This window comes from Macaca fascicularis, chromosome 17, assembly GCF_037993035.2.
Source record: "Macaca fascicularis isolate 582-1 chromosome 17, T2T-MFA8v1.1".
NCBI classification, from domain to species: domain Eukaryota; kingdom Metazoa; phylum Chordata; class Mammalia; order Primates; family Cercopithecidae; genus Macaca; species Macaca fascicularis.
In genome coordinates this window covers 53,709,176-53,720,920 of record NC_088391.1, presented here as the reverse complement: position 1 = coordinate 53,720,920, position 11,745 = coordinate 53,709,176, and the positions used below count along the sequence as shown (strand labels likewise).

General features: G+C 33.9%; 1 long non-coding RNA gene across 1 annotated transcript; it reads right to left on the bottom strand.

The window, feature by feature from the left end:
• Nucleotides 1-971: 971 nt before the first annotated feature.
• Nucleotides 972-5,563, bottom strand: LOC135968025 (uncharacterized). Its single transcript, XR_010582449.2, has 2 exons — nucleotides 5,440-5,563; nucleotides 972-2,272 (listed from the first exon to the last, which is right to left on the bottom strand). It is a non-coding gene; the product is annotated as an uncharacterized lncRNA (long non-coding RNA).
• Nucleotides 5,564-11,745: the final 6,182 nt, after the last annotated feature.

The window sequence follows — 11,745 nt, the reverse complement described above, 5'->3', positions numbered from 1 at the left end:
ACTGCATCCTCACAAGGTAAAAGGTGGAAGGGCAAATAGTAGATTAATGTTGTTTCTTCACATAGCAGAAGAACAGAAGAAAGCAAACCCATTTTCACAAGCCATTTTAATAATGACACTAATTCATTCATGAAAAATAGAGTCCTTGTGACCTAAACACCCGCCATTAGGCCTCACTTCCCAACACTGTTGCACTGGGGATTAAGTTTCCAAGACATGAACTTGTGTGGAGGGGGAAATTCAGATCATAGCATGTTCTAAGTACTGAATTTTTGTTAATATATCTACAAATAAAAGTGCTGGGCTAATATAATTCGACTAAGCTTTAGCTTGTGCCTCATATTAAAATTATTGCATCTACAATTTTGGAGATATTGTAATTTTAATACCTAAACTAAGTGATTAAATAAAATGAACTTGAAAAGAAATGTTGATGATTTAACTGACTGTAGATAGCCTACAAGTTGTCTATACTCATTTATTTCTACAAATTCTGTGAGATTGGTATAAGAGTTTGTGTCTAAAAAATCAGTGTAGCATAAAAATATTCAATTATTAATAAATACATACACATAAATAAATGATACTTAATACTAAGTGTTTGCCAATTTTACAAAGATTTCCACAGTTTAGGAAGAACATGACAAAGAATCTTTAGCCAAATAGGGTCACATTCTTTCAAAAACTGCTAAAATATAATATTTGGAAATAACGAATCATTTTTGAAGTCTCTTTCATAGATGGAAAGCATTTGTAAAGTATATAATTTTGTAAAAAAAACAAATACTTAAATAATATAAATTCTGAAATTAACTTATGTTAAGCTACCTCAGAGTCAAGCTTTATCTGTTTTTTTTTTTTAACACAGTTAATACCAAGAAGCTAGATTCAGTATCATTTACTAACTTCTTTATGCATAGAACAGATTGACACAGACGTAGATAATAAATATGAGCCTGAATCTCTGGGCTGAATGCAATTCACTTTTAAATGGCAGTGTCCATAATAAGCAGTAAACACCAACATAATATACAAATGAGCAGTGGTTTTAATTCAAAGTCACACTCCACTCTTGGCAAATAGGCAGAGAGAATCTCCTATACATACATTGGAGTATATTATGGATATATCAATGGTGACTCACTACAGGGTGGATTTTCATATGTTGATGAAAATGTTCAGAATTTTATATTTTATAAAACTGTTTACAGCACAGGGATTTGCACTGCAAAAGGCTCAGTAGGAGGAAAATTATTTTCAATTCCACATACAAGCGGCAGACTAACACTACTATGGCATCATCAAAATAAGTCCATACAGTTGTGCAGTCATAAGTCCATACAAACAGTCATATTTTGGTGAATGACAGACTATAGAACATTGGTCCTAAAAGATTCTAATATATTTTTAATTGGACCTTTTCTAAGTTTATATATGTTTAGATACACAAATACATATCATTGTGTTACAGTTGCCTACAATATTGAGTACAGTAACATTCTGTAGAGGTTTGTAGACTAGGAGTAATAGCCTAGGTTATACCATCTCCGTGATGTTCACAAGGTGACAAAATTGCCTAATGACAAATTTATTATGATGCATCTCCATTGTTGAGTGACACATAGCTGTACATAAATATTGTAAGAGGGTGCTTGAGAATCTACGTCCAGAAGCTTAATGACAATAGGAAACACTGATGACAATCTTTTAAGATTAAACAAAGGTGATTTAAAGCTGATATGGTAATTATTCATGATTCAATTCATGAGTATAAATTAATGCCGACATTATAGATGTGCAAATGACCACTGAAAAAGACCTTGAGTTTCAAAAATACTGAGTTTGGCTCTATTTTCCAAGGGAAGACTTTTAGCAAACTCACATTGTACTGTCTTAATAAATAGATTAATTTTCTACATGCTTTATTTTAGTTCCAAGAGCAGGAGTCATTTTTTTCTTTATTATTTCTTGATTATTGGTGCTTCAAGTAGGTGCCCAGAAAAATTTCAAAGATTTTGAAGTGTAAAATCTTTTATTTACATTATAATTTAAGTTGCAAACACTGTGCATGTAGCATTCTTTTTCCATTTATTAAAAAGTTCAGGCCAGGCGTGGTGGCTCATGCCTGTAATCCCAGAACTTTGGGAGGCCGAAGTGGGCAGATCACAAGGTCACGATGAGAGGAGGTGTCAGCTGGGCTTCCTGGGTAGAGTAGAAGCTCAGAAAGCTTTGAAACTCTCTCATTTCCTGCATCAGGATGACTTTCTTGGTCCTGGATGAATAATATTGAAGATTTTTCTTAAAATATTCCTAACACCAGGATTTGTGCATGTGTTTTCTTACCCAAGAAAGTTATAAACAGTGAAAATTTTGCTGTAAGTTTCCCTGTGTCCTCTCTCCCTCTCTCCCTTCCCCCTCCCCTGAAACTAAAGTGAAATGAATGTTAACTGCCTATTTTTCTGTGACCAACAGACCTTATCTATACTCCCAATTCCAATTCCTTGTAAACATACTTTGTAAAGTCCTGTAAGATGCTGTCTCTTTTGCCATGCCACTGCAAGGTCACAAAGTAAATAAAACCTAAGTTGCAATTCCGGTTTTCCTCAAGATCTAGGACATGCCACAAAATAATTGACCGCCTTTGTTTCTCACTCTGATAACGTCTTCCCACTGCACATATTTCGTATCTTAAAGAGTTTAAAAGGCAATCATATTGGGATATTGTTTATATCCCAATGATTGGGATATAAACCCGGCATTTGAGCTGGCAATGGCTACCCTCTTTGGGTCCCCTCCCTTTCTACGGGACCTCTGTTTTCACTCTATTAAATCTTGCAACTGCACACTCTTCTTGTCCGTGTTTGTCACGGTTCAAGCTGAGCTTTCGCTGGCTATCCACCACTGCTGTTCGCCGCTATTGCAAACCCGCCACTGACTTCCATCCCTCTGGATCAGGCAGGGTGTCCACTGTGCTCCTGATCCAGCAAGGTGTCCATTGCCACTCCCAATTGGGCTAACGGTTTGCCATTGTTCTTGCACAGCTAAGTGCCTGGATTCATCCTAATTGAGCTGAACACTAGTCACTGGGTTCCATGGTTCTCTTCCGTGACCCATAGTTTCTAATAGAGCTATAACACTCACTGCATGGCCCAAGATTCCATTCCTTGGAATCCGTGAGGCCAAGAACCCCAGGTCAGAGAATAGGAGGCTTGCTACCATCTTGGAAGCGGCCGCCACCATCTTGGGAGCTCTGGGAGCAAGGATCCCCTGGTAACACTTTTACTTTGCTCAGTAAAGCCTACAGCTTTTTCTCTCAGTCTGTGTCTCTGTCACTCGCCACGGTCAGCTGCCATACCAATTCTTTGGCGTGGCTAGGCAAGAACCTTAGGTGTTACAAGGAGATCAAGACCATCCTGGCCAATATGGTGAAATCCCATCTCTACTAAAAATACAAAAATTAGCTGGGCATGGCTAATTACGGGTGGTGCATGCCCGTAATCCCAGCTACTTGGGAGGCTGAGGCAGGGTTCATCCCTTGAACCCAGGAGGTGAAGGTTGCAGTGAGCCGAGATCATGCCACTGCATTCCAGCAACAGAGTGAAACTCTGTCGGAAAAAAAAAAAAAAAGTGGAATACTCAAAAGTTCTCTCTGTTATGTAATGGCAAAATATAACAAAACAAAACAACTAATGAAATCTTTTGTTTCCACTTGATTTGTATTCAGAATTTTCTCCTACAATTTCAAATATTGCTAATCACATAGATTCAAAAACATAATATCCCATGAATCAAATCTCATCAAAAAAGATGTATTTATTCTTTAATATTTCTATTTCATTTCATACTGATACACATATGTGTGTGTATGTGAATTTTCCTATTTTGCATGAGATGTTCTGAAAGCAACAACTATAAATAGATGGTGAGAGGAGATTAGAAACATGTTTTAAGTTTAATTTTAAAAATCTCAGTAAATGCTCTAGAGGAAACTAATGCAATTCAGTAACGGAGAATTATGACTTATGACTGGAGTTTTTACTAACTAGCACAGCCAGAAAAAAATGTCTCTGAGAAAAAAATATAAGTTGAGGCCTGAAAAATGAGAAGCAATCAGTTATGCAGAAACACCAAGTAGAGATGAGAAACTTTCAGACAGAACAAAACCCGCAAAGCATGAAATAGCCCCAGCGTTAAAGGCACTAAAGGAATGTAAGCTACTAGAGGGTGGTGAATGTCAGAGAGAGTGAAATGAGAAGAGATTTAGAAAATGACCCAGAGGTCAATATCAAATTAAAAGTGTGCTTTGTGTGGTGTGCTATTTCCCATAATGTTATTCAATAACCAATGAGAAACCATTAAAAATGCTGATTTTGAAAGGACACAAAGATAGATGTGTACCCGCCCCCCACCCGCTACACCCTTGTTCTGCTCTCTAATCTTTGCACATACCAGAGATTTCGTAAGTTCTGTGAGTACCTGGTTTTCTGCAGGTACCAGAGATTTTGTTTTGCACATACCAGAGATTTTGTAAGTTCTGAGGCAAGGTCACAAGATGTGTTTAAGTAAGATAAACTCTTGCTGCCATAAACCTGCTCTCCCGCCTCAAAGTTTGAACCAAAATATCAGAAATGGCAGGAACCAATCATAGTTAGCCAAATCGCCTTGTTCAAACACTAGCCAATCATATATCTGATTTGTATAATAACTCTATGCCCACTTTTCTTAGACTATATAACATTGTTTGGAGCTGAGTGGGGGAGCTCTCCTGCCCGTCTCGTTTCACGAGCGAGGGAGAGTTCCAGGTTCGAACCTGTAATAAAGATCCTTGCTGCTTAGCTTTGACTCTGGACTCTGGTGGTTTTCTTCGGGGAATAAACGGTCTGGGCATAACAATTTATTTAGATGAATGACAAGATACAATGCGTATTAAATAGATTACTGTGGCTCCTATTAGGAGAAAAGACTTGAAGTTTGCAAAAGTGGAAGCAGAGATTATTATGACAGACCCTTCTAGTCTCAACGATGTCTTTCTGTTTCCCTCTTTCATGAGTATATTTTTAGACAACTTAAGGCAAAAACCAGATCACAAACAAGAGAATAATAGGCAATGTCTCTCCCCTTCTCCAGAGAGCAAAATGTGATTATTTGAATGAATTTTTCTCATTGCCAGAGCAAAGTGAGCAGACAGTGTATATTCAGAGGAATTTAATTATTATTCCAGACCGACCAGTAACTGCAGTGATTCTGTCATTATTTCCTTCCAACCGTCAATGTTTATTGCCATTATCCTTTCCTTGTTTCATCCTTATATACAGAATATAGTAAATGTTGGGGTTGGAGACAGAATTTGTCTTATTAATTCATAGGTCACTGTACTACAGGAACCACATACCCAAGGAGTTCCACTTTCAATACCAAATGAGAAGAAAAAACACTTACTATGTCTTAACACTGACCAGAAAAGATTGGCATTGATTCTTCAGTCTGTCTCCAAGTCACAGTACAGGGAGTCAGTGCCCTAAGGGTGAGTTTTCTTTCCTCAGTGAAAGGCAGGAAGCAGAAAGAAGCCAGCAGACAAATTGATTGCTATCTCCCCTCCCCCCACCCCACTCCCCCATGCACAATGGACTGTTTGAGACTGAGTGATTTCAATAGTCTCTGGTGACATTTTGCATGACTAAGCAATCATCTGTAACATTGTGATGCTGTGAGATGTGCTCCTTTTTTGCTGCCTTGCTTCTCTTTTTTCCCCCTAATTTTTGCTCTTTTGAGATGCCCTCCCAACAACCACAATACACCCTGAGTGTTATTAGGTAAGTATTCTCTTAGCCTCTCTTGTGTGAAAGCTTGACTAAGGCAATCCTAGAAAGTGTAGGATTTCACTGCAAACATTTACATCAATAAGATTAAACCTTAATTGTTGCGTACTTAACATATAAAGCCCCTAAATCTTTTTAAACTTTATTATTTATTTTGTGCAAATATGTAACCATGTCTTTTTATATCACTTTTACAGGTACTTGTAGATAGAAACATGATCTTATAGACATATGTGTTTTACAAATTACAGTTTCTTGAATATAAGTCAATTTTATTCACAGTTATCTTTAATGTGTGAAAAACAACGATTTGATAGTAAAAAGACCTTGAAATGGATAGGCTAACACTTTTTAGTTATAATTTATAATTCAGTTTAAGCAGTGAAATTTTAAATTGCCCTTTGAGTTACTATGAAATTGCCCAATATAATTTGGCAGTCCTGTTAGTTCATTGCTCAATTAACTAGATAATGCATTTTGTGCCTAGAAATCCCTAGTCAAAATTCAGTGTTATAAGTAGTTTGGTGTTTCATAATTATATACTTAAAATACGTGACTAAATCCCAATTTCTACATTAGAATTTATATATTTAAACTCTTAGTTGACTCAAGAGAACCACTTTTTTTTTTTTCCCCCCTACCCTATTTTGGTATGAAGTTTAGAATTCAACTTTTGGATATTAAGCCAAAATTCTGGAAATTGAAATACCAAAAAAAGTCCATAGTATTAATTACTTCTACATTTTAAGTCAAAAGTTAAAGCTTAATTTTAAGACTTTATTATTTGTATATTTGTACGTTATATTTAGAGCCTCTAAATAGTCTTGTCCTGTCAATATTTCTGTAATATTTGAGATTATATATATATGTATATACCTGAAATTATGATTTTTGAAGTGTATTTGAACTGTCTTCCATTTTCTGCTCTGTTTTCCTGTTCCTGTCATTTTTACACTCACATATATATCATTTGTCCTTTTATTCTTGATCATTAATTTACCATACCTTACTGAAACTATTTGGGAATACTTTTCTTCTTTGAGTACTAAGATGACCTTAACATTCCCCTCATCTTGATTAACCTTTAGAAGACTTACTCCTGACTTTACTCCCGTGATCGCCCTTTTCCTGGAGTATTCACTTAAAAAAACCTTGTAATTGCATATTTTTCTCTGCCCCTTTCATATGTAAATCTTCTCTCAGCCCCTTGACAGTTTTACAAACCAAGAACAACTTATTTCTCAAGGATGCCGAAACCATTCATTTGAAATATAATCATTGAAATAGCTAGAGCTCCTATCTACCAGTGTCTATGGGAGGATGGGATCCTAACAGCAATATGGAGCAATTATCAAACACAGATCTCCTAATGACATTGATCCACTTCTCCCTTTAATGTTCTGTCCTCTTGTATTTTTTCATTAGCTCATCTTGGAGTTTAAAAATTTTCCCACTTTTTGTTTCAGTGGAATTGAGTTCAATTTTTCTTCTATTGCGATAGTCTTGACCCTTATCATAGTTTTGAACACAGTCTTCCTTGCTTATTTAACTGCATTAGTGCAATTTTTCTATGACAACTCATTTTAGATATTCATTCTTGACAGGCACTTGCTATGAAGAGGCAGGTCAGATTTCCACATCAAGCCATAGAGCCGGGAATTTATGGCCCACCACTACTAAAAAAAGAATTAGATGAGTATGTGGTGGTTCTGGATTGATTACGTAGCTCTCAGAAAAGAAATCTATATTTTCTTAACAAAGATAATAAAACCTCCATGAAAACAACTCTTTAAACACGCACACACAAAAAATATACATATGTACATACATGTATATATATATGTGATTTAAAAATAAATGTTAATTTATAATTAGCAACTGAAAGAATATTCTAAAATTTTGTTATGATTTATATCTTATAAATTCTCAAATATTGATGTTGAACTTGTTTTTATCTCAGATTCAAACAGATTTTAGTAAATTCATAAAAGAGTCTCAAGTATTTCAATCTCTAATTCTACCTCCTATTTTTCAATGTAATAAGCTCTCATCTGCATAAATAAAATACTTTACAATATTTATACTTTTTTTGGTCTGATTGTTGAAATCAAATTTGAAATACATACAAGTAATATTAATATAAAGGGTTTCTAAGAAGTCTTAAAATCTGCTGCTAACTTGTCACCTAAGTAACTGTATTTTCTAATTTTGAGACATGAGCAAATTTTTTATTCATTTTTGATAGAGTAAATTTTAATATAAAAGAGTCACATAACTATAGACACAAACTTGACCCATGCTCTCAATTTTTGCCTTTTCAATCTGTTTGCCCCCCAAAAGTTAGTGTCCTTATTTCCCCCAATCCATTTAATTATATCACAACAAATACCCTAAAGAATGGGCATGAAATTACTGTGAAACATATGGTGTTAGAGATCAGAGTGTTAATGGGTTTGGGGATTATTTCCTCCTTGTCACTCACTCTGAACATGGAAAAATAAAGCACATGTATAAACAAAATATGGTTTCCAAATATAATAAAGTCAAACAAAACCTCTCCACCACTGCATAGCAACATTTTAGTCTTAATGTGTAACCAAGTTAAGAAAAATGTTATAATACCACTAAAATGAGTTGCTTTTTTCCTATGTAGACTTGTAGGATAAAATTTATATTAAAGTTTTTTTTTCCCTTATCTACAATCTGGGCAAAAAAAAAAAAAAATTGATATTAAATCATTTATTTAATGTAAATATTGAAGCCCCACTTTGAGCATTTTTCAGAAATTATGCTGTGACAGCAGGAGATATAAAGAAATCTGAAAAAAAGAAGACAACTCAAATTATCTTATTAAAAGTGGATTTTGGTGCTCAGAATGAGAATGCTTCATTTAATTATTTTTAAAAACTTTTACCCATAGTCAACCCAATTTTTCTTTTCTGGAGTAAGAATGATTCTTGAACTTCAGAGACACATGAGATTACAAAACTTAAGAGTTCAGAGAATTGTATAGTTTTTATTTTAGTTGTTTCTTTTGTGTAAATAAATATTTACTTGCATAGAGATGGTAATTTGAATCTGTGAAAGCTTGTAGACAGTATTTTCATGTTTACAGAACCACAGATATTGAGGGAAATGACACACTCAGAGCAACTAGGTGCCATTTTTTCCTCCTGTATGTGCAAAGACTTGGAAGACATCAATTACATAAAACAACTCAATATTTTAAATCATAATAAGGTACATTGAAATTATTTATTTAAAACAGCATAGATATTAATTCTAATATTTACTGTTTTATACATGTATGTATAAAATTATAAAAATAGAAAACAGTGCAATTACTTGGGACACTACTAATCTGCTACAATGCACCTGTCCCTATGTAGCAGCTCTGTTCTAAGTTTGTTACGTATGTTCTTTACTGCATTTTTCTGCTTATTTTATATTTGACAGAGTGATCTCTTATCTTATACACTGCTAAATATCAAATATTCTGTGTATGTAGCATTTCTTTAGATGTCTGATGGATCTAACACTTTCAGAGTAAGGTCATAGTCTTTTCATTTTATAATTACAAATATCAGAAACGTTTCTGAAGAAACTTCCTGCCTGTAAGGTTAGTGTAAAATCTTTAATTATTTCTCTACTTATTTCTCTTGTAAATAAATAGAAAATAGTATTATGATAGATGATAGCTCTGTTTCACCATTTATTAAAGAACATTCCACTAATCAATGTCATAGACCTTCAAAGTTAGATATTACAACATAAGCAGGCAGCTATGTTGTAATCAAAAAAAGTTAAAAAATTTGAAGTTCTAGATTGAGATTATGACTTTACCATTTGTAATTGATATAAACTTGGATAACCACATTGTATCTTTCCATCTCCTGGTCTTTTCAATTAAACTGGGACAATTACATTTTTTAATATAAATTAAAAGAAATAACCTAAATGAAAGGGCTTCAAATTCTTTGAACTAATTTAAAATTGAGATACTACTGAAATCATGTAAGTTTTGGTGAAATGAAGAAATACATTAGAATGACAATAGGAAATCAAATTTTAAAATGCTAGGTGGATAAAACAAAGACGTGCATGATGAATGCCTACTATGCTGATTACACTATATACACGAAAGTCCAATGAAAATAAGAAAATTAGTATTTATTTGTCCATTTAACAGAAATTTATATTTTTGAAAACAGATTACTATGATAGATGCTAATATTTAAGGTAAAATAGAATATCTGCCCCACAAAAAGTTCACAGACAAAATAGAAGAGGATAAAATGAAGCAATAATGATCATTTTTATTCCTAAATGTAATGATGAAATCAAAAGGAAAATGTTAAGAAACAAATGCGATATATTATTAACACGTATTAATTAAATAATATACAATTCTTTCCCTGCCATATATTTCTATTACACTGCTAATATTGAACACTTAAAATTTTATATGACATTTTAATTTTTAAAATATTTTCATACACTTAACGATCACTCATGTTCTCTGCAAGACACTCATCATTTGTTTTTTTTTTGCTAATTTTCTTTTTATTGAGGATATTAGTTTTTCATTTTCTTCACTTTTTGGTTTTAGGTGTTGAAATACTTCCTGCTAATTTGTTACTCATTTTTCTATTGCCTTTATAATTTTTGATTTTAAATTTTATTTTAGTGTTTTTTTAATTTTTGTTTTTAACCCAGGTGGTTGAATATAAATCTTGATTTTCCTGTCAAATTAGCTGTGAGTCCTTGTATAAATACCTTAGCCTTTTACCCCTCAGCTTTTGTATCTCTTGGATTGGGATAAACAATAATACCTACCTATTAAAATTATTATGATGATTAAATAATTTAATTTCTCCTGGTATTAATAGCTTACGTTTTGGAGTGTATTCAGCACAATTAATAATCAATATTGATACACTGCTATTAGCTAAAATCTGTACTTTATTTAATATATATTTATTTAGTTTTTACTCAATGACATTTTTCTGTTCTAGGATCTTTTCCAGGAAACCATATTAAATTTAATTGTGATGTCTCCTTAGGCCCCTCTTGGCTGTTACAGTCTTATTCTTTTTTTTATTTAAAAATGATAATAGTCATAAGTTTTATTTTAGAGCAGTTATAGGTTAATAAAAGTGAGCAGAAAACAAAGAGAGTCATCGTATATAGTGCCATCTGCACCCACATACACATAGTCCCACCTATTCCAGCCCCTACTCTCAACTTCCCCCACCAGAGTGGTCTATTTGTTGTAATTGAACCTACGCTGATACATTATTATTGCTCAAAGTCTGTAGTTTATTTTAGGGTTTAGAGTATGGGCATTTTAATAATATTTTTTCTTCCAATTCAGATACATGAGATATCCTTCCACTGATGCTCCTTCATCAATGTTTTATAGTTTTCAATGTAGAGGTTTTTCATGTCCTTGGTTATGTTTATTCCTAGGTACCATTTTTTGCTAGCTATTGTAAATGGGATTGTTTCCTTGTTTTATTTTTCAGATAGTTCATTATTGGTATGTCTTGGAGACTGGGAAAGTGGGGATCTACCAGGTGCTGAATTGTTTTTTTTGTGTGTGTGGCAGGCCCAGTGTTGGGGTCCAAGGTAGAGCCTGTGCTCACTTTTTCTCTTTTCCATAAACACCTACTATCTTTCTCTGTGCTTTGCTGCCTGAGATTGGGAAAGGGGTGAGGCAGGTAATGTAAAATTTTCCTTCCTGGCTCTTCAATGCATCGTTTCTTATTATTGTGCTACAACCAGGTACTGTGATCTCTTGCTGGGCTTTCTTAGCTCTCGTGAAGGCATTTTTTGTATAGATAGCTGTTCAAATTGATGTTTCTTCTGGGGGAAAATTGCTAGAGAGACCTATTTCACCACCTTGCTCTGCCCCTCCTCTCTCAAC